At 47.0% G+C, this 21,039-nt stretch overlaps 1 protein-coding gene and 2 long non-coding RNA genes across 5 annotated transcripts in view; 1 reads left to right on the top strand and 2 right to left on the bottom strand.

Annotated features, from left to right (window-relative positions):
• The window catches only part of RERE (arginine-glutamic acid dipeptide repeats), a 262,953-nt gene extending 256,692 nt beyond the window's left edge, over nucleotides 1-6,261 (bottom strand). For all 3 annotated transcript variants that reach the window (XM_064525537.1, XM_064525536.1, XM_064525532.1), the window contains exon 1: nucleotides 6,130-6,261. The gene's annotated coding sequence lies outside the window, so the exon portion shown is untranslated. The remainder of the gene's footprint in view (nucleotides 1-6,129) is intronic.
• Nucleotides 6,262-6,505: 244 nt separating this feature from the next.
• On the top strand, nucleotides 6,506-10,959 carry LOC135330738 (uncharacterized). Its single transcript, XR_010392841.1, has 2 exons — nucleotides 6,506-7,287; nucleotides 8,300-10,959. It is a non-coding gene; the product is annotated as an uncharacterized LOC135330738 (long non-coding RNA).
• On the bottom strand, nucleotides 9,211-20,332 carry LOC112980525 (uncharacterized). Its single transcript, XR_003258450.2, has 3 exons — nucleotides 19,880-20,332; nucleotides 17,741-17,861; nucleotides 9,211-14,880 (listed from the first exon to the last, which is right to left on the bottom strand). It is a non-coding gene; the product is annotated as an uncharacterized LOC112980525 (long non-coding RNA).
• Nucleotides 20,333-21,039: the final 707 nt, after the last annotated feature.

Raw genomic sequence — 21,039 nt, forward strand, 5'->3', positions numbered from 1 at the left:
CCCCTATACACATTCAGGCTAATTCCAAGTACAGAAATCCAACTGTAGGGTCAAGAGCTTAACACAATGTCTGCCCAAAAATTTATTATATTCTGCTTATGACATTTGAGATCAAATAAGGTCCATCAACTTTAAATTCTTCCAGTCCCCTAAGATGAATTAGGCTTACTACAGATAGAAATTATCTGTTGGAGAGTTGGTATAAAAACACACCAAGAACCATGCCAAACAAAACAAAAGTTTGTTTTTCTACAATTCTAACAGTGAATTCACACTAATAAAAGTCGGTGGTTTTTTTTTTCTTTTTAAGCATATTATATAACAAGAATGCTCCCCCTATGTATTTTAACAAGCAGAAATACAACAAGATGCTTGCTTCCAGACCAACTGGTCACTGAGAATACTTCCAAACAGCTAAAAACGTCCATTGACAGGGAGATAGGCCCAAGTGTCCCAAAACCTGTCTAGGAAAGTGAAGAAACCTTTCCTTCAAGTCTTGCTTAATACCTCCTTAGACCATTGCCCCAAAACAGTAGACTGTATTGAAAAGATTAACATGAATGAGAAATCACTCATCACACAAATATTTATCAGCAGTAGGTGATAGAACTTCTTTTCCCTTTCCTTTAATCTAGCTTATTGGGGAAAAGAAACTTCTACAGTCACCTCGCTTTCCCCCTCAATCTCTTATTTTCTCATTACACATCAGTAATTTTTGGTTCCCACTGTATTTCAACCAAGCCTGCCAGGACAGTCATCTCAGTATTAACCAACATTCCCAAAAGTTTTATGCAAAGCAGCAGGTGGATAGGAAGAACCTCTCTAATTAAATTCCCACTGAGTTATGACCAGACAGAAGCCCGCATTTTACGTTTTGCTTGGCAGCCAGCTGGTCAGTAGAAACTTCCACGCCACTTGCTCCTTCAACTGTCATGAAGGACAGCGGAAAAAGAGGAAAGAATTGGGAATGAGGGTGGAGTGGGCAGGCTTCAGGACTTGCAAGCTCTGTCTGCCACAAAAAACACAAGCTTCATTAGTCATGGTCATGATTTTTTTTCTACACTGCAACCCTCACTGCATACGCTAGGAAAAAAAACATGTAACATTCATCATAACGAAACACAAATCCAGTTACATATTTGAAACAGACCAAAATTGACTCTCAATGTGCAGGAATCAGAAACAGCATGATGATAATTTTTTAACATACTCAAGTAGATTAAATTTTTAGATTGACTAGATCTCAAAAGTAATGAGCACTTATTTTCTTTCATTTACCTTGAGTTTTAAAACAACAGTTAACTAAATTCTTATTCACATTCTGTAAGAGGAACAGCAGATAGCCTACAAAGAGTTACCTGGCTTTAGATAACTCAGTTGTAAAACTTGCTTTTTAATGTATCAAATTTATGTACCACCTAAGCTGTTCTACATTTTCAGAGTTGCACTTTTAACAGAATTAGGATGCCAAATACAAACACACGATGCACACGATTCAGAGAACCACCATCAGCCAGCTCCAATACGGTGCATTTCATGCACAGATTTCTAAGGATTTCACAAAAAAGGCTATCATTATCCCCATTATGCACAGAAGGAAAACTGATGTTAGTACCCAAGTTAATTTCCCTTTTCGTTAGGTCAGCCTACTATTCTGTATGCTCAGTGAGCTAAACAGACATTTGTATTCAAAAAAATCCTACTGAAATGGGCACAGTCAGCTAATATTTCGATCTGTTTGTTTTTTCAGTCAGTTACAGCAATTCCTTGCCTCAGTAGAGTTCTAAATCAAAAGGAGCCAGCATAGTATTCATATCTTGTTTGCTCCTTTGTTCGTACATCAGCCTCTCTGAAAAGAGCAGTTGGGCACAGCTACCAACATTATAAAAGCTTGTGTAAAATGCTGCTGGCAAACCAACATAAAGAGCACAATACTGCGTTGTAGATCCTGCTCCCAAACACCTCCTATCACTCCTGAAGAGAAGGGCCTACATTTTCTTCCTAGCAACTCGCTGGCAACATCATTTCCAAATTCCACGCTCAACTCTTCCGATGCCTTCCACACTGACAATGCCAATCTCTCATACCTTCCAATTTTCCCGTTGCAACAGACCAACTTATCATCAGCAGAGTACAAGACTCATTCCAAGCAGCTTAAAGAAAAAAAAAGCCTACAAGAAACAGATCTCAGATCAATATGATTTTTGTTCTTTTTTGGTTCCAAGATGTGTCTTTAAAAGAAAGCGTATTTTAAGAATACTGATTTAAATTTAAGCTTTGCACTAAAGTCAGATACTATGCATCCCTCTTAAGTCTTGAGCAGAGGGATAATTTGTTTGGACTTTGCGCAACTCAAACAACTGCAATACATTTCCATAGCTGAACCAGAGTGAAAAATAACAGAAACTTGAAAATAATTAGTCTAACCAGGCTACCATCCTAAAAAAAGTATACACTGGAAAGTACTTCATAGCCTTTAACAGCAGAAGAAGCCGTTGAGATCATCTCATCAGGTCTCCAGCATAGCACTCACCCAATAAGAAAACCCATAATCGCAACTCCCTGCTCCTCCGTCTGGTTTTTTTGTTGCTTAGGAGGAGGGAGAAGAAGAGGATAGAAGGGGATCCTTTCTTTCTAAGGATTCTGAGGATCTAGTTTCTAAGATCCCCATTGTTCCAAGAACACCGTAACTATCGCCGATACACTGCTCTGCCAGTATACTACTAAAACAGTTATTTTAAAGACCTTCATTCAACTGTCTATTCCAGGAATTTCCATGCTTACTCTGCACAAGAATAAATATAGGTTGATCAACAATATTCCTGCAATAGTCTACATGCATGCACTGAAAGTAATGTTTTACCATCCAACGGTACTGCTGTACCACAACTGATTAAAATACAGCTTGGGGATCTCTCTGGAGGGCACTTGAAAAAGTTAACCATCTGACATCTTGTTACAGGTTATAACTGACTTCATACTATAAACATACAGAATTCCCCAGTTACAATTTTTTTTTAAAATGATTTATTCCAACCCCAACCATCCTCTTAAATTTACGTAGTTGTAAAGTGTCTGCTCACTCAGCTCATTTCAGGATCAGATCATAAATAATTGTTTTCCAATTGTCATTTTTATTAAACTAGAAATTTATTAAGTACAAATTGAGCACTGTGTTCATATGCCAGAGTGCAGAGTGTGTGTTACTGACACTTACAGTGTCCTTAAATATGGCAGATAATGAAATCAAAGCCACCTCCAGGCAATCTTAACATATGAACAGCTCAGCTGAGAAGATAACACAGGTTCTGCTGTGCTATTACACAGCCGAGAACACACACTTGCAAAATTCTATATGCTCATAGCACATTTTTTCCTCCCACTCCCAAAAGTGAAATAACTTCTTTATGGGTGAAATAACCATCCAGTACGGCTAGAACAATGATGCATTTTGTACCTAGGATGCTAAGTTTACAAGTAATATGCTATTAAAAAAAAAAATCAATTAGTAAACTGCAACATCAGAATGCTGCTGTTCTTATCTAAGCTGTAATCAGCATTAAGAATCACACATACCATATCTCTTTGCATTTGTGAATGTTACTGATTATGCCCTTTGCTGCAGCAGCACAAGATCTATACCCACAGGTCCACAGGGTGGACCTCTGCACACATACAAGAAAACCAGTAAAGTAAAAACAACTCTGAGATGCAAAGAAATCACCATTTGTTAATCCAGCTACATAATTACTGTTTAAGGCACGTTTGCCTCTCCTAGCTCCACTTACCATTTCTCCTCAAGAAATGCTAAGTAAATGCAAATAAATTACTACCTTCTGCACAGGGATAGCAAAGGCTTTGCCCAGATGGAGAGTTATCTCTCCCTCGGTTGCTTCACAGTACAAACGCACATGCCACAGGAATCATAACGCCACAGAGAGGCAACATAAGTATTTCACTGTACTTCTCTGTGAAGTCGAAACATAGTGTTTGTGCAGACAATAACATACAGGAATCTTAAAACTGTCCCTACCTGCACTGAAGCTATGCTAGTGGTAGAATAGTATTAAAAGCAAAATCAAGCCAGATGCAATCACCACATTTTACACACGTAACAAGACTGAGGAAGTCATTTACCCCAATTATACACCGAAACCAGCTAAAGAGCCAAAAAGGACGTGGAAGCCTCATGTTTTAGCCAATGCTCTCCATTACACTGCAACAGTTACTGCTGCCTACTCTCACTATGCTTTTTTCCAAAGGATCTAACAGACTGGCATCTTCTCCTCGACACCCACGTGTTATTTTTTATCCCTCTTCTGCATGCCTCAATATCATCAGCGAGCTGAAGTTATCAGCGAGCTAGCTGAGATTTTAGCATACCTCAGTCTACAGAGCAACTCAAGCCCTTGGGCAGCAAGTCCCTCTTACATAGCTTCAGAGCACACTATAATTGTTTTTACATACACCACTGTAAAAACAAAAACATTAAACAATCATCGAGAAAGGAAACCATGCCTACCTTAAAGTCACCTTTTAACCTCTGCACGCTTTCTTTTACTCGTTTGTCACCCCAGTGCATTAATCTAAAGTATTCTCCCTTGACAGTGGCTCTCCTTGCATGCATACCCCAGACCAAAAATCCCAGTGTTGATACACAACTCAAATGAGGGGTAATTTTTACTCCAGGAAGGTGGCGGGGGGAGGGAAGGGGGAGAGTAGGGGTTAAAAAGTTGCAAGGGATTCAGAAGCAGCACCTCAGAGTCTCACCTCATGTGCTCCCTCTTTATATTCACTTACAGGCAGACAGAGAAAGACAGAAGCAGAGCCAGCACTGGGAGGGGAGGAGGAAAGAACAAACAATGTTTTGGTGTCCTTTGGCTTCTAATTCACTATTTTGCCTGTTTGCAAGGTAACCAAAAGGTCATTCTGGAGAAGGAGGAAAAAGACAGGAGTAGAAAGTGCCTTCCACACTCTGTCTTTCAGTGCTCAAAAGAAAGAGAGACCGTGCTCATGTAAGGATACAGTCCCAAACACGGGAGAGCGTATGGGAAAGAACAATGAGCTCCCCAGCCTGGGCGTTGTGTGCACCCACCACCCTCTCTCCCCTCCTGACCTCATAAGCCAGCAAGTCAAATCTCTAAAATCACTATTCATGCGAGCCAGGCCATAGTAATCAACCCCAGTTCATAGTTTACAGGACGAACCTCAAGGAGTAAAGCCAAGATAAAGCATATTTAACAGAAATGCTTTTATTATAGAAATGCACCCTCCCCTCCCCGCCACCACGGGTTTCCCAATTCAAAGAGAGCAGTGTACACAAAACAAGTGTTTTTCTGTTAGCACTAGAACCACAAAAGATACAATACTCAGCAAGCTAATCCGAATATTTCACACGTGCATCTTCTACAACAGCTACTTTTTTTGATACGGTGTTCATTTTTATCCGGTAAAATCTGTATTTGAGAAAGGTGATGCTGTTTAATTTATGCCACTTTTGATTTGTTCTGAGAAAGCATTCTTCCTGAACTGTAACGATGAGAACCAGTGGACAAGGCTTCTCAATCCAGTTACGCTCGTGTACAAATAAAATAACATCCTGGATTTCAGTGACCGGTCACTGTAACTCGGGAGTAAACAGACATCAGTCGGCAGCCCGCCGGCTGCACAAAAACGCTCCGAGAGCCTAACCTCCGGGAACACGGCTGCTTCCAGGAAAAAACTCCGCGTAAGAAGCCAGTAAATCAAAAATAACTGCAAGCAGGGCGTAAGAAAACAAATCTGAGGGGAAGAGACGCCTCGACAATGAGCCGCGTTGTTTTCTCCCCAGCAGTTTCTCGGGCGGGCAGCGCCAGCCGCGCAGCCCGTGCCGCCGCCGGCCTCCCACCGCTTCTCCGCCTCGGGCGCCCCCCGCTCGCGGCCGCGGGGGCAACGCGCTGCCGAGCGGGGGCTGCCCGACCGCGGCCGCGCATACGCCAGCGGCCCCGCGCCCGGCGCCTCCCTTTGTGCGGCCCCGCCGCCGGCGCGCTGACAGGGCTCCGGCTGCCCCCCCCGGCCCGGCCCCCCCGGCGGAGCCTCCCCGCACGGGGGCCGCGAGGCGGCGCCGGGGCCCCGCGGTCGCGCACCCACCTCGGGCGGCGCTACACCATCGGCGGCGGCGCGGCTCCCCCTCCCTGCCGGGCAAAGCGGCGGCGGCGGCGGGCGGCGGCGCTCGGCAGGTCCCGCGCGGTGCCTCAGCGGCGGGCGGCCAGGGGCATCCTCGCGGGCGGCGGCGGGGCGGGCTGGGCGCGAGCGCCGGGCGCTGCCTTCCCTCACACACCGCACGCACGCACGCACGCACGCACCGAATGGGCACCCAGCAACGCAGCCAGGCCGGGCCCGCATGCCAGTATCCGGCCTCCCCATTGGAGCGGCCGCCGCGCCCCGTGACCCGGCAGGCGGCCGGGACCAATCAGCGCAGTGGATGGAAGTGATTTAAAAGAATAGGGGGAAGCGGGGGGAGGGGAGAGGGCGCGGACCGGGCGGGGGGCCGGGTCCGCTGGGGACGGGGTGCCGCGCCGCGACCCGCCGGGCGGCACAAGGGGCCCGGCCGGGGAGCGCGGCCAGCTCGCCCCCACGGGCCGCCCGGGGACGGGGGTGCGGCGGGGGTCGCCCCTCAGCAGCGTGCCCGGAGTGCGGCCTGGCCCCGCGTTTCGCCCCTGCTGCTGCCCCGGGGCTCGGGTGACAGAGCGCCGCGGGCCACCGTTTCCAGCCGCCCTCGCCCGCGCAGAACCCCGCTTCTGGGGAGAAGGCAGCAGGGTTGGGGCCTGCCCGGCCTCGGCCCTGCCGCCAGGCGCCCAGGGCCCCAGAGCAGCGGCCGCGCCATCGCGACCCCCGCCGCGCCCGGCGGCACGCGTTCACCGCGCGCTCGGCCTTCGGGCCTCTCCCCGGAGCTCTTCTCCCTTCGGCCGGGAGATAAAGCGGTGCCGCGGCTCCAGCCCGCCCTGGCCCCCGGTCCCCGCCAGCCGCGCAAGGTCCCAGCCCTGGGCACGCACAGGGGTCACGCGTGTGCGGTTGCTCCACTGCCCGTCGCTCTGCGCGGCGAGGAGGTTGTCGCAAGGGCAGACTTCAGTGCTACTGTGCTGCAGTTGATAAATACTTGCTCACTTAGAAGATTTTTACACTTCTTCAGCTCTGAGCTATCACACAGTTACAGAAGATAGCATGGAGGCACCAGAGCCATAGACAGAGCAAAGTTGTTATTTAACCTTCCCCTCAGCCTTCATCCACAGAACGCAGGCCAGCAAAGTAAGTCACATGGCCATAAAGGAAGTCACACGTGCTTCTTGGGGATCTGAGAAATTTCATGTGGAATTACATCTTCTTTTTGAAAAAGCACTAGGATATGTCAGGACAGATTTTGCCCTCAATTACACTTGTGTAACCCCAACTGTTTGCAGTCTCTGTAAACTGTCCTCATGGCTGACTCTAGGAGTATCGCAGGAGGTGGGGTGGAGGCTGTTAACGTTACTGCCTTTAGCAGAGGGAAATGGGGACTGCTTTCACTGTGCAGAAAGGCACACACAAGGAGGTTCAATGTCTGTGCATCTGAGGAATTCAGTTCTTTACCCTGAGTATACAGGACAAAATTATCCCTAGTATAACGTCAGGGCCATTACCAGCAGAGGTTGAGACTCAGGCTGGATTGTAGTCTAATAACTAATTTAGATAAGCATCTGAAAATGCACATCAGTTAAATGTCTGACACAGCCATTTTGGAGACTATACTTAAGCTGTCCTTGATAAAGTCTGATTCCATCTCTCCTATTTTCTCTGCTAATTACAATTGCGCATTCCCCGGTCTCTGGATGTACGCATTAAAAACTGCACAAATTGCCACAAAGGCAAGGTTGCCTTCAGCTTTCTGTGGTCTCCGTATCTTTGTGACGGGGAAATTCCCCACAGCTGCCTCTCTCTCTCCCTCCCTCTCCCCGTCTGCTAACCTCCTGCTGATGTGTCACCGCACAAGGATGAAAGTATTTACTCACAATGTTTTGATATAATAATTTGTTGTAAAACACAAATAAGCGTGTCTGGGGCGGGGGGGGGGTATTTCCTTGTGTGTTGTAAATTAAGGTCTGCATACCTCCTGAAATTCACACAGCAAGTCCAAGCGCAGGAGCAGGTGATCGTTCGCAGCTAGTTACAGCAGGCATGCCCACGTCCTCACACTAGGCACAAGCAATCTCACTATAAGTTCATTTCTTAGCCAGGGGATTGTTGCAGGAATAATGCTTGAAGCATTTTTTTTTTGGCAAAGGTACAGGCCTTGCTGTGACCAACAATAAACAAAACGACTGAACTTGTTCTGTAATCTTCAACCAACTAAGCGGTACAGGATTTAGTCAACATGAGGAAGATCAAGGAAGACCTGAATGCTGCAGAGATAGATCATTGCCCCTCTGCCTGATGACAGCAGACTTTCTTGGTCCACTGCCCAACGGAGAGAGATTGATGATGAAATGCCTGGGCATATTCTGCATGTAAAATATTTTATTTACATATGGATTGTCTATATGAGGTGCTAGCAGGTCTCTAACAAGGCAGTTTCTGTCATGCTTGCAATGTTTCGTGTGTCTATCCCTCAGCGCTCCTGGGAGGTGCAGAAGTGCTGATGCAGAGAAAGGCTAATTGGTTAAATCCACAGAGAGACTTACATCCTGACGTGCCATGTAAGGCACCTACACACAAAATGTTAATCCTCAAAATCCCGTTCCCTACCGCTGGATATTTCTAAAGCTCTGATGCAGCAACATTTCTGCTCTCTGAACGCTCTGGATCTGAAACGCTGCTTCTGCCGTCGGCTGGCAACGTCTCCGTCTTGACGGCGCGCGGTCACGCCGAAGCGTGCCCCCACCCATCAGTACCCCCAACGCAGCGCCAGGGCTGCGCCTGCCCCTCCACGCGCTGGGGGCCCTGCGGCGGCTGCTCCGCGGACGTCCTTGGGCCAAGAGCGCGCTCTTAGGCACTCCTGCAGCCTTGCGGGAGGCTGCGACGTGCCTTTCGGGTTGCCGAAAATACGCTGTGTTGCTCCTGGCTCGTCTGCGCTTTCCCACCTCCCGTCCTGAGCTGTTCCCCTCAGCTCCCTTTCGGGCCTCTCAGGCACAGCGTCCTGTTATGCTGGTCATGTTTTCTGCATCCACTGAGGCGGAAGGCATGGCAGCAACTACAAATGTTTCAGTATTTTTATTCACATGTTATGGAAAAAAATCATACTGTGTTTTGTCTGTTACCCTTCCACAATCCTAAACAAACATCTTCCTTAAAAAAAGAAAAAAGTGGCAAAATACCACTTAGCAACTGGACAGAAAATAGACAGTGATGCACAAGGGAAATCACTTTCAGACAAAATAGGTCACCACTGTGTGAATAGAGTTAAAGTGTTCCATCACAACTCCGCTGCCAAATCCAGATAACATTCATGTGGGTGTAAAAAGGTGTCTGTAGTGCATCCAGCAAACCTTAGAAACACTCTGGAAGGGAATAAATACATTTACATAATAATGATGCAAAGCATTTCTGGATTTATTAGTGTGATGCCAGAAGAATTCTTACCCTGGGTAAAGAAGGATTCTGCAAACAACTTTTGTCTCTTCTCAGATGCTGATCTGTTTCCTGCATGTGCATAAAACTTTCTGACACTTCCCTTTTGCCGCAAAGTTTACTGTCAGCGTATGTAGAGACCATAAACTTATCTGCTCAGTCAGCAGCCACAGAGGTTTATTACATGGATAATTGACTTAGTTCTGGCCTGAATTGTTTTTTCTTTGCAGTTTTAGATAACATTTCTTCTCCCTTTGTTAGCCCTTGCATCTATTATAGGCCACATATGTCAGCAAATGTGTGTATGTAACTTTGTAAAATTATCTCTTTTCAAAAGTCTTTTAACATGGCTCTTTTTTTCAAATTACCGTCATTTTGCCAAATGAATAAAATAAAAATCTATGAGAAAAAACATAGCTAGGAACTGTCAAGTCAAAACCCACCAATACTGGGAATTCTGCAAACACCATTTCAACCCAACCAGTTAAACGAAAAGAGAGAGAGAGAGAGAGAATTTTTATTCTACAGTCATGAAATTACAAACTAGTCCTTGACCATGACAGATGAGTCAGGTCCAACCTCAGCAATGCAGTAAAAACTGAGCTCGAATGAAACAGGCAAATGTCAATACAGCGATTAGCTTGGAAGATAATATTCTGAGAGGCTTTTACAGATGACCTAACTCCACTCACAAAAAAAGGATTATATTCTTGCTTTCCCTTCCTAATATCTGAAAATCTGCCCTTTAAATGAAAATGGTTTGCTGTGGGCATTTTTTTATGTTTTCTTTTGTTTACTGTAGGAATCCTGGAAATGTAGGAATTTCAAATCTCATTGTCACACGTATTACTAGAGGACTTTTTGGAAGTGTCATAGCACTCGAAGGACAACACACTGGATGGATGCAAACCCGTTCTAGTCACAGTTATCTCTATTTAAAACAGGCTGTGTGGGTTGCAAGGAAAGCAAAAGTAATGTAAATGAGATTTAAATCAGTTTGAGCATATTCACACAGATTCAAGTACACACAAATTTACAATGGCTCAACAAAATCTGTTAAAAAGAACCATCTTATTCATTAATCTGATGCAACCCGGATTGTAGAAATGGATTGCAGTTGGTGGTTTTTGCAGTTGTTCCTGGTAGGGAATGATATGTGTGCAGCCTGTGCCAGTTATGCCTTCTGTCCCCTGAGTACAAGGTCTTTGGGGCAGAAACTATAGCCTTGATTCAGAAGAAAAACATTGAATATGGATGAACTACTGAATTGGGATCTGTCTTTCTTGTTCTTTGTTGAACCACTTACTACTGTAACAAGTGACGAAGTGTTTCCCAAATATTTGTGCGTTAGAAAAATAAAGAGTCGTAAACAAACCACTTAAACTATATGCTAATACTAAGCTCCACTTGCCTGCCTTTGCTAATGTAATAACCCTACCAGTTCTGCGCGCCCTATTAGGAACTTCCCAGCGGAAGGGGAGACCGGAACATCTGATATCAAAAGCAAGGAAAGAGCCAGCAGAAACCTCCGTTGCCGCTGAAGCAGAATCCACGCAGGTCTGCGGCTGCCCCTCCGCTCCAGCCGGGCTAGCCTGGGTCTGCTGCGGCGAGCCCTCCCCTCCAGCCCACCCGGCTGCACGGCCAGCCCCATCGCCAAAGGAGCTTAAGAGGCCGCTGTGCGTGCCTAAATACAGGCATGTGAGCGTTACAAGGTCAAAGTGAAAGTTCTTAAAAGCATCTTCAGGCCCACGGATATCAGTTAGGTATGCGTATTAATTTTCATTACGCTTGTGTGCAGTAACAATGATTTTTTTCTGTTTATAATATTTTTAAGATTTCCACGGTCAACATCTTCTGGCGTTGAGACTTGCACGCCAGTTCTGGGCACTCCAGGGAGAGCTCATGAAGAAAGCATGCAGCTTGCCACAGAGGTGGCAAAATCACCGGGAAATGTGCCGCTCCTACAGAACGCAGAAATTAAACCCGTCTCCTATTCTGAACACGGGGATGCTCTCCCGGCCTGTGATGTGCACACAGGAACCTCTCTTTCTGCCCGCGGCTTGTGATGAGGATACAAAGTACGTGCAATTGGTTAAAAGCCATGCAAAGAACTACAAAAGCCAAAGACAGCCGTCATGCCACAGATGCGTTTGAAAGAGGCATGCTGGGGGCAGGGGTATGAATTTCATGTGAATCTTCAGCAGTTCAGCATTAATTTTTTGTGCCTCAATTCAGCAAAGCACTTTAAACACCAGCTGGTGTCCTACTGAAGTCGCTGAGTTTTAAGCCTGTGCCCAAGTGCTTCGTTAACCTGAGTTTTACAAAAGCACTGCTTTCCTGCCAGTGTAACTACCCCTGCAGCGGTCCCCCACGGTAAATGGCACTGCGTTTTGCTGATACATAGCCCCTAGCACTCAACCAGGGGTTTGGTTGCGTGGCAGTGACAAATAGCACTGCAATGGCGAGGACGAGGCCTAAAAACACGCCACAGGGTCTGCAGCGGTGACACCGGCGTACGGAGGTCCTGCCCTCCGCACACGCGTGCTGTGCTCCTGGCTGTGCTGGTAGCACTGTTCACGGGGCGCTTACCTGACTGGATTTAAAATAACCACCCAAAGGGGATTTTAATTCAAATAATTTCAGCAATCTAGTTAATAGTTTGAGTCACTGGTAAAACAGAGAGGTTGTCAAACTGGCAGTGAAGCACCAAGAATTAATGACCAGGGTCAAGGGAGAAGACGGGAGCACTTTAAGCTGAAGCCAGTATGTTGCATAACTCCTTTCTGAGCAGCTTAATTCTTAATTTGTGGAGAGATTTATGTGCATAGGTGTCTAAGTTAAAGGATGCAAAAAGAAAAGAAAAGCCCGAGAAACAAATTACCGGCAGGATGGGCGAGAGCAACAAGCTGTCGTCTACCCCACGGCAACTGCGGTGCGGATGCTCTTGGGGTCCCGCAGAGCCACTAGAAGAGGCATAGGCTCCCAGTCATTTCCCACGGGACAAAAACTTGCCCACTGCAGCGGCTGTGGTGTCAGTGGCACGCGGCATGTCCACACCCAGCTTACGGCTTGGTGGCCCCTTTCAGAGCCTGTAACATCAGGCTGCTAAGTCACTTTTGAACACCTTTTCTGTGATCTAAAGAAGGGGCTTGTCTGTTTCTTTGCACATGATGCAATCATTAGAGCTTTGCTACAAAGTTTTGACTAGCACATACAACGCTGAAATTCCTGTTTTTAAATATTGCAAAACATCCCAGAAATGTTAAGTATTATAAAGTAATTTCCCTGGAAGAAAAATGTTTCTTTTTTTCCCTTTAAAGGTTTTCCATTTCCCCGACTCAGACCATTTCCTGGCGGGTTCTGCATAATGAATATTAGCAGAGGCTGGCTTACCACAGTGTCTGGTGAGACTCATTTATCAAAGCCCAGGATGTGCGCCACGCAAAGGAAAAAAATCCCATTGAAATTGAACAAAAAAATTCAGCCCTAACAATCACTCCTCTCATTTCTGTGTACTTGGGCATGTTCCAGTGCATGCAGCGAGAAGACAAAATGGCCATCTGCAGAACACGAGACGTATCTAACGGGAGATTTGTACACCTTGAGAGTCACCAGTGCTGAAGCAGCAAATGACTAATGACAGCCTTTCCTCGTGAGCGGGATTAATTGCATCACCCCTTGATGCTTATTTCTGAATCCTATTTATACCTTGGGGTGTTGCAAGGTAATTCATTCTGTGATTTGCTGTTTTTACCAACTCTGATAGATAAAGTATAATAAACTTACTTTGAACGCAAAACAGATTTTGGATAAAAATAATATCATAAACTGAAAGCTGTCCTGTCAAACAAAATATTACAGAAAGGATCTTAAATGCCATAGCTTATTATTCCTTCACGTCAGTATTATGCTGCCATTTTACTTTCAAGTATTGCAGCCTTAGATGTGAGAAGCAGCAGCCACTGGACATCAAGAAATAACTGAATATGTGTACATACGCATGCACAAACACACAGGTGCGTTTAGATCTCTCTCTCTATAGCCATGCACATGCAAAAAGAGGAAAAAAAAGATTCAAAATATGACACCTCTTCTTCCCAATAGCAAAGTGAGTTTTGCACCTCATGTCCTGCAGATGCACACGCGTGCACAGTCAAGGCGCCTCATGCGAGCCACAACCGTAATCTAGTGAGTGTCAGAAGCAGGAATATTTCTGCTTTCCTCTAAATCCTTGGACTTCTGTAAAGAGGCTTCACTGCCCGCGACCAGCCTGCGCACACGCAAAGTCAGCCCTTTTCTGTATTTCTGATTGTCAACATTACTTGGTTGCTCGTAATAGAAGCGTACGTAAAGACCTGTTGACTCTGAAATTCCACGCTGGGAAGGAGCCCTGTTCGGACACAGCTCCCCATCCCCACTGTGCCAGAGAGGGTTTCGGTGCGGGGGGGACAACAGTGGGGGTTTGCTGCCAGCACGATGGGGCTGCAAACAAAATGGGGCTCAGAAGGAGAAGTGGTGGAGACAGCTCCATGCCTTTGAGGAAAACGCAGAGCCGGGCAGCGGAGGGAGGATTGATGTACGGAGCGCTTTGATACCTCCGGCTCCCGAGGTCTGCGTACTCGCTCTTTATTCAAAGGTTTGCTCTGATGTTTTTGAGCTATCCTCTACTGCTAATGTGGAACACCTCGTCTGTGCGCTTACTGCATTTCCACAATAAATTCGCTACTTCTCCTTTAGTGCAGAAAGTAGTAAATGGATTTGCAAGCCTCTCTTCTTGTCCTCAGTGACTGACTTCGCTTTAAACTGTTAGCAATGGCCAAAGTGTACAAGGGAGAGGGAGAGATGGATTGATTTCAGATTTGCATTTCTGTCCTTCTCACTGCAAATCTGCTCCTCCAGGAGGAGGTTTCTGGCTCTCACCTTCCCATTGCAGCTACTCTTTCCCGGGTGTTGCAACACTGATACCTTTGATGAGCCATTTGAATGTACTTTTTTTAAAAGCGGAGAAAAAAATAGTTATGCGAATGGGAAATTTTCCATTTCAAGCACCACCTCTGCTGCCACCCCCTTTTTACCTCCACATTGATGTCCTCAAAGCACAGCACAGCATCGACTACTGAATTCTCCTCACCTCGCTGGAAGGCGTCGTCCCTCCCGCGGATGGGTGGTGAGACAAGCGAGCGACAGAGGGGTGAGACGACGCAGCCGAGCTCTCCGAAGAGGCGCGCGGCCGAGGAGCCCCCCGAACTCCTGGCACCAGCGTGGGGACTCTCGCTGGACCCCAGGCCTGTGTCACTGCTGGGACCGAGAGTGAAAAGAGTCTTAACTCAGTTTTAATACCTGCCTAGATAGCTGAGTTATCACAATCAGGTCTCTTTATTTTTCAGCACTGGACACCTATTTAATGAAACATACGTTATTCAAGAGCCTCCCTCCTCCCGAACAAGTGGGCAAGAGGAGTTTAGTTTTTGTTAAGTAACACAGAAAACACCTAAAGAAGGGGCCTTCCTGAAGATGCACACCCGCCCTGTTTAGAGACTGCACGTACCTAGAAACGTCTGCTCTCTGGATTTTGATGAGAAAATAGATTTCTAAGCTCAGAATTCAGCTGTTGCCACTACCAGTGGTTTTATAGCCCAAAAGAAATACAACATAGAAGCCACCATATACATGTTACAATTGCCGTTAATTGCAGCAGATGAGAAGAAAACCTGAGTACTGTGGAGCGTTAACACCACAGGCTGGGACTTATTTAAAGTAACGCGGTAAAATGGACCAGTCAGCTCTGCAATGGCAGAGCACTGCAGCAGTCTGTGAGCTGTGCTTTCCTAGCTTTTGTTTGCAAGCCTGCTTCAGTGAGAAGATAAATCAAAAAATAAAATAGCGTGGCGGTAGGAACACATCCTGCAACCTGCATTCACAAAACCCCCGCGGCCCCACTCTGCTTACCAGGCAGGGCTCTCGCAGGGATTGCCACCTACCTGCAGCACTGGCTTAGGAGCTTTAGCATGCACTGCCTTGGGGGGGGTTGCGCTCAATTCTGCATGTTTTACATATTTTGCATGTTTCAGTTTTGCATGGTTTCAATTTGCATTCACAGCAGGGCAAACGGGACACGGTTGGCTTTAGGCTTTTGATGACATGGCTGCAAAATCCCTGCACAGCCGTGGCAAGGCCGGGAAGCGGGCGGTGCGTTTTCTAGGCACCATGCCATCCTGCACATCCATGTAACACCGCCTCAGACTGCTGTGTAAAAACTACCAGAGCTCTGGTCACCGTGAGGAGGAAGCAAAAAGGCAACACAAATGTCTGTTCTCTCTGTAAAAAAAACCTCTCTTTCCTTCTTGGCGTACGCAATGTCTGCAGAGAAAGCAGCCTCTGATTCAGTGCGTTCGTGTGGCTTTGGGGGTTGTCTGTATTTGGGACAGTGGTTAATCTAAACCAATTTCATCCAGTCAGACTGTAATGGTGGTTTCTGGCTTTGAAATCTATGAATACTGATTACCTCGGCTGGTCCTGGAAGCCTCTAATCAGAGGCAGGCTGACATTTACTGGGTCAGTTCAATGAACGTTTGTCCTGTCACTCTAAATAAGCAACTGAGGGTCAGGTCATCATAAGCCACCAAAAACGAAGTCCATGCACTGTGCCTAATTGGCATGAAAATCAGCTTTGCTGAAGAGCTTTCGGAAGCAGATCGAAAACTTTCTCGGCGGAGGCGTTTGCAAGGTGACCCCGTGGGCACGGGGCTCGGCGGCAGGGACGCTGCTGCCGGGGCTCAGCCTGGAAGGCAGCTTCCCTTAGTTAACAGAATCGCCCTTCTTATTTTTCAGCACTGGATGCCTATTTAACGCAACGTACGTTACTCAACAGCCTGCTGCAAAATCTTGGGCAGGGAGAACAAGCGCTTGCAATGAGGCATGGCTGACGTCTGCAGAAACTGTATTGGCATCTTGATGTATGAAGTTCTAGCTGTGCCCTTTGCTTTGACTAATGCAGTTGCTATAGGACATTGGTGACTTAATGAGTGACACCGTTTGCAAGCAGTTTGCAAGCAAGAGTCAGCTGGTGGTTTTGGATGATTTCTCAGCTTAAAAAACATTGTAAAATTTTTGCTGTGAAACAGAGATTCAGTGGTAAAAGTGCAAGTGGGTTTTGTGGGAAGAGGGGGGTTTCAGGCAGCTCATGTGCTGCAGATTACATGCACAGAAAATCAGCATTTCTGTTTGCCTGTCCATACACAAACTGCATCAGGTCACCCTGAAACAGAGACATCCAACAATGTGGAGCCTCAGCAAAGAAAATGTTTTGTCTGCCCGGAAGTGTTTGCTTTCCATGTTAATTTGTTTTAAAAACTTTCCTAAGGAGCTTTCAAAAGAAACATCCCCTCAAAACAAACGAAAGGAGCAAAGATGTCTAGTTCTCAAAACACTGAACCAAAACACACCAGCCTGTAAATGATATTTGTAAATAATCTATTTGCCAAGTTTGTAAACAGTTCCAGGTGGGCAAAAGTGATGCTTGCCATTCATCACTGCTAGGGGCAGTTAGGGCCGTCTGAAGTGTCTGGCAGAGAAGGTGCCATCGCTTCCAAAAAAAACCCTTTCTGGGTAGCACAGGGTCACGCTGGCTTGGGACAGTCCTTGTCCTCACCAAGAGAGCAAGGAGGAACAAGTATTCTGCTTTTGAAGTGTGTGGATCCGCGCGTGCTTCCAGCTTGTTTTCAGAGGGAATGCTACACCCCCCCGCGCCCCGCAGGGCTTCGATGGCTCTTTGGGTGGCTGGGTTGACCTCGGCCACCTCGTCAGGCAGGAGGGTTGCTGACAAGCATCAGCAAGGGGAGCTGCTGGACCAGAGCTGGATGAGCAGGACTGCAAGCACAGCCAAAGGAGAGCCAGGCTCAGCCCCGTGGGAGGTGCTCAGCACCAGCTGCGGTGCCTCTGCTGCAGACACCGGTGTCAGCAAGGCGTCCCCCCCCCCCCCCCCCCCCCCGCACCTTGCCCGAGGCTTTTATTTTGCAGAACTAGCCTGTGTTGCTTTTCCCTCCTGTAATTTAAGCCAGTAACTCCTAAGATGCAGTGATTGAATTTCTTAAATGTTTCTAGACAGATCTGAACCTGTGCTTTGCATTATAGATGGGAGATGTCCCCAAACACGCACCTCAGAGATTAGATGGCACAAGGAGATGATCTGGACAGGGTGATTATTTGCTGCAGCACGCATCAGATCTGACGGCATTTCCGACTCTCTCGAGGACCGAGGGTTGAATGCAAATGGGTATCTGTCAAGGCAGAAATAACCAAACCTGGCTCTCCACGTCCGGGGCAGCAGAAGCACCGCCACAGTGGCTCCAGCAGCGCGGCAGCAAGAGGCTGTGTCCCCGTGTGCTCGGGGAGGAGCACAGGGAGCAAGTTCTTGCATTTTATTCTCACACCTACCACAGCTCTTATCTACAGGGAAATCATTTCTCCCAGCAGTACAACAGGCAGGCTAATACATGCTTTCTGAGGGAGTGGTGGGACTGATCCGGTGGCTGGCACAGCGCTTTAAATCCTGCCTTGAAAGGGAGCGTGAACCATAGCTGGAGGTGCTGCCGTGGGTAGGCAGGGCTGCTTGGCTGCATCCACACCCACCCTCGCGTCTCCTCACCGGGTAAAGACAGCGGCATGAGAGCCAAATATCCTCCTTCCCACGGGGGAACCGCAGCAGCCGCGCTCCCTCCATCCGCTCTCATTGCTCCCTTGCGCTGCTGCACAGGGCTTCCCCTCGCAGCCGCCGAGCCCCCAGCACGGCGCGCGGGGATGTCTGCATCCCCCTTCGTGTCTGTGAATGAGCAAGTGGGTGTTGACAGGGCGCCGCAGTCAGTGAATTCCCTTGAAAGAAAGATGGCTCACTCCCACTGCGTCCGCCTCCCCAGGGCCCGCGAAATCCTGCCGAGGCCCCTTGCTGGCGATGAGAGCGGGCAGAGCAGTCCAGCGCCAGCACTGCAAACCACGGACTCCCCCGCGGTGATCACGCTGGCAGCGAGACACGCACAGCGAGACAGTGCCTTCGCTAGCGCACCAGATGCTTGGGAGCATCTCAGCAGGTGTGACTGCGTTCAGCAAACAGGAAGAAAAAAGGCATTGGGTCTAAAATTGTTCTCACCCCTGCTGGAGGGAGCGAAATCACCTATACAGAAAGTCTCAAGACCTCACTGAGCTGAGCAGCTCCTGCAGGGAGCAGGATCCATTGTTTAACTGCAGTTTTGTTTCTTTTTTGATCAATAATCTGGGAAAAGAATGATAATTTCTAATGTTTTTGAATGACACAAAAATCAGGGAAGAAATGATTACAGTACTGCTGTGTTTGACATTGCTGCTGCTGCAAGCAAGGGTCGAATTCTGACACCCACGACACTAGAAAGTCAGTAAGCAGGGTCTGAGCGGCTCAGAGCAACTAAGGGTGTGGAGGACGTGCCCTGCAGCGACAGCTTCAGTTTCTGAGTGCGAATGCTAGGAAACGATGTGCTCACTGCCTACCAGGGGCTAATGTCTAGTGAGAAAGCCAAACCTTGAGTCCCCTGGTTTCTCACCTATTAGACAGGGATGACAACGTGCCTTTTTGTCTAGTACAAGCGCTTTGAGGCAGGGACTGTATGAGACCTAGAAGTCAAGGTATGAGTGGGAAATGAATACTAGGAGCAGGCTGGGCTACAAAGCAGGAAGGCTTCCTCTGCAAACCTAGAAATAGAGCCAGCGGGTAATGGGAGGTCTTTCCCACTTCAGTCCTTTGCATTTCTCCATTATGTATGCTGTTACTTGAATAGCTCCCCAAAGTGCCACCTGCCTCTCCTCTCTGCTCATCAGTCATCTCCTCTGCCTGCTTCTTGCTTCAGACCTGCTTTTAAGGTTGCCTGCTATTCTCAAATAGCCTCCTAGTTCATGTTTGCTAAGTTGATACCTCCTCCTGCTCCAAAGAGTGCCAACAACCCCACAAATTATTACAGTAATAAAGACACTGGCTATGCTACAGTTGCACTGTTATAAAGCACAGCCTTTTGAGTAGGAGTCTGTGGGGACAGTACAGAAAGGTGAGGAGTTATGCAGCAGGAGTCACACCCCGATTAAGGAGAAAATACATCTCTCCACATTTCTAGCACTACAGGCTTAGGTTTTGATTTTCTGCAATCAAATCTCCTTCCTTATTCACTCATTACCCTCAGTCCAAGCACATGCATACAGTTACTGATCACTCACTTTCCTTTAATACACTTTAAATTCTTATCTACAAACCACACTCCTGTGTTTCAGTACTTACCTATCCTGGTCTCTTTTATTCCTTTGTGGGTAGCTCAGACTCCTTTCAATGCTTTAGCCTGATGAGGTGGAGCTGCCCTGAATCCTCTGCAGCCAGGAGCACCTTGCTGATCCAGTCCAAACACTTTCTGAAATTTAAGTTGAAATCTTTATATAGCTCTGGTTTGATAGGACAGAGAGTGCATAGCACCTGGGGTTGTGGGATTGTATTACTGGTGCAGGATGGAGCATATGGTTTAACAACATCCGACTTCAGCTTTTGACCGATGTTCTTCTAACCCTGCCATTTTGTGTGCAATTTCCTGATGTTAAAAGACAACACATCTAGTAACTGCACCTGTAACAGTTCCCTATCATGCACTGACAACAAGGTGTGAGCAATAATGAATTAATACCTGAGCTTCACTTCTAGTGTCATTAACCAGCAGAAGTAGAAGGTTCTTCTGTCAGAGCTGGGACCAAACTATTCATCTGAACAAAGGATTTGTTCCCCCCTGCCCCCCCCCCAGATTTATATAGCTACATACTGCTCATATAAGTCATTTCATCAGCACTCTACTGCCATTCAGGGTTTTGCTGGTGTACAGTAACTGGTGATGTGGTTTCCCAGCTTATTTTTCATGCTTTCTCTTGCTTATTCAAAAGAGCAACCTCCAGGTGTAAACAGAGGCCCAGACAGCTGAGAATTGTCTTCACTTTCTGAAGCACCAAGTGAAAAAGAAAGGGTCATAACTATTGCTTCCTAAAGTGGTTGTGCTAAGGAGCTTTCTAACCCATTTTGCATATATTACAAGCTTGCCTCTTTGAGGGAAGAAAAATCCCTTGATAGGATTTGTGTGTAATTAGCTGGTTTATTCGTTTAACAGGTCTAATTCAGAGATCAGCAATGTGTGAAAAAGTGCACCAGGTTTCAAATCTGCATGCAGCACAACCATCTTAGACCACTGCCTTATGAAAGGAAATTTGTGTGAAGGAGGCATTTACCACATGCTGAGCTTGGGCTGGTAAATTTGTATTTATAGCAAAGCTCCACTTAAGAAGGGTTTGACAGAGGAGATAAATCTCATAAGGGGAAACAGTTGCCAACTGTCCAACAAAGCCAGGATGTTTTCATTGCAGCAGTTATTGATTTTGCAGGGAGGTTTGTTTCAGTAACTGGCT

The sequence above is a fragment of the Dromaius novaehollandiae genome, chromosome 24 (assembly GCF_036370855.1).
Source record: "Dromaius novaehollandiae isolate bDroNov1 chromosome 24, bDroNov1.hap1, whole genome shotgun sequence".
NCBI classification, from domain to species: domain Eukaryota; kingdom Metazoa; phylum Chordata; class Aves; order Casuariiformes; family Dromaiidae; genus Dromaius; species Dromaius novaehollandiae.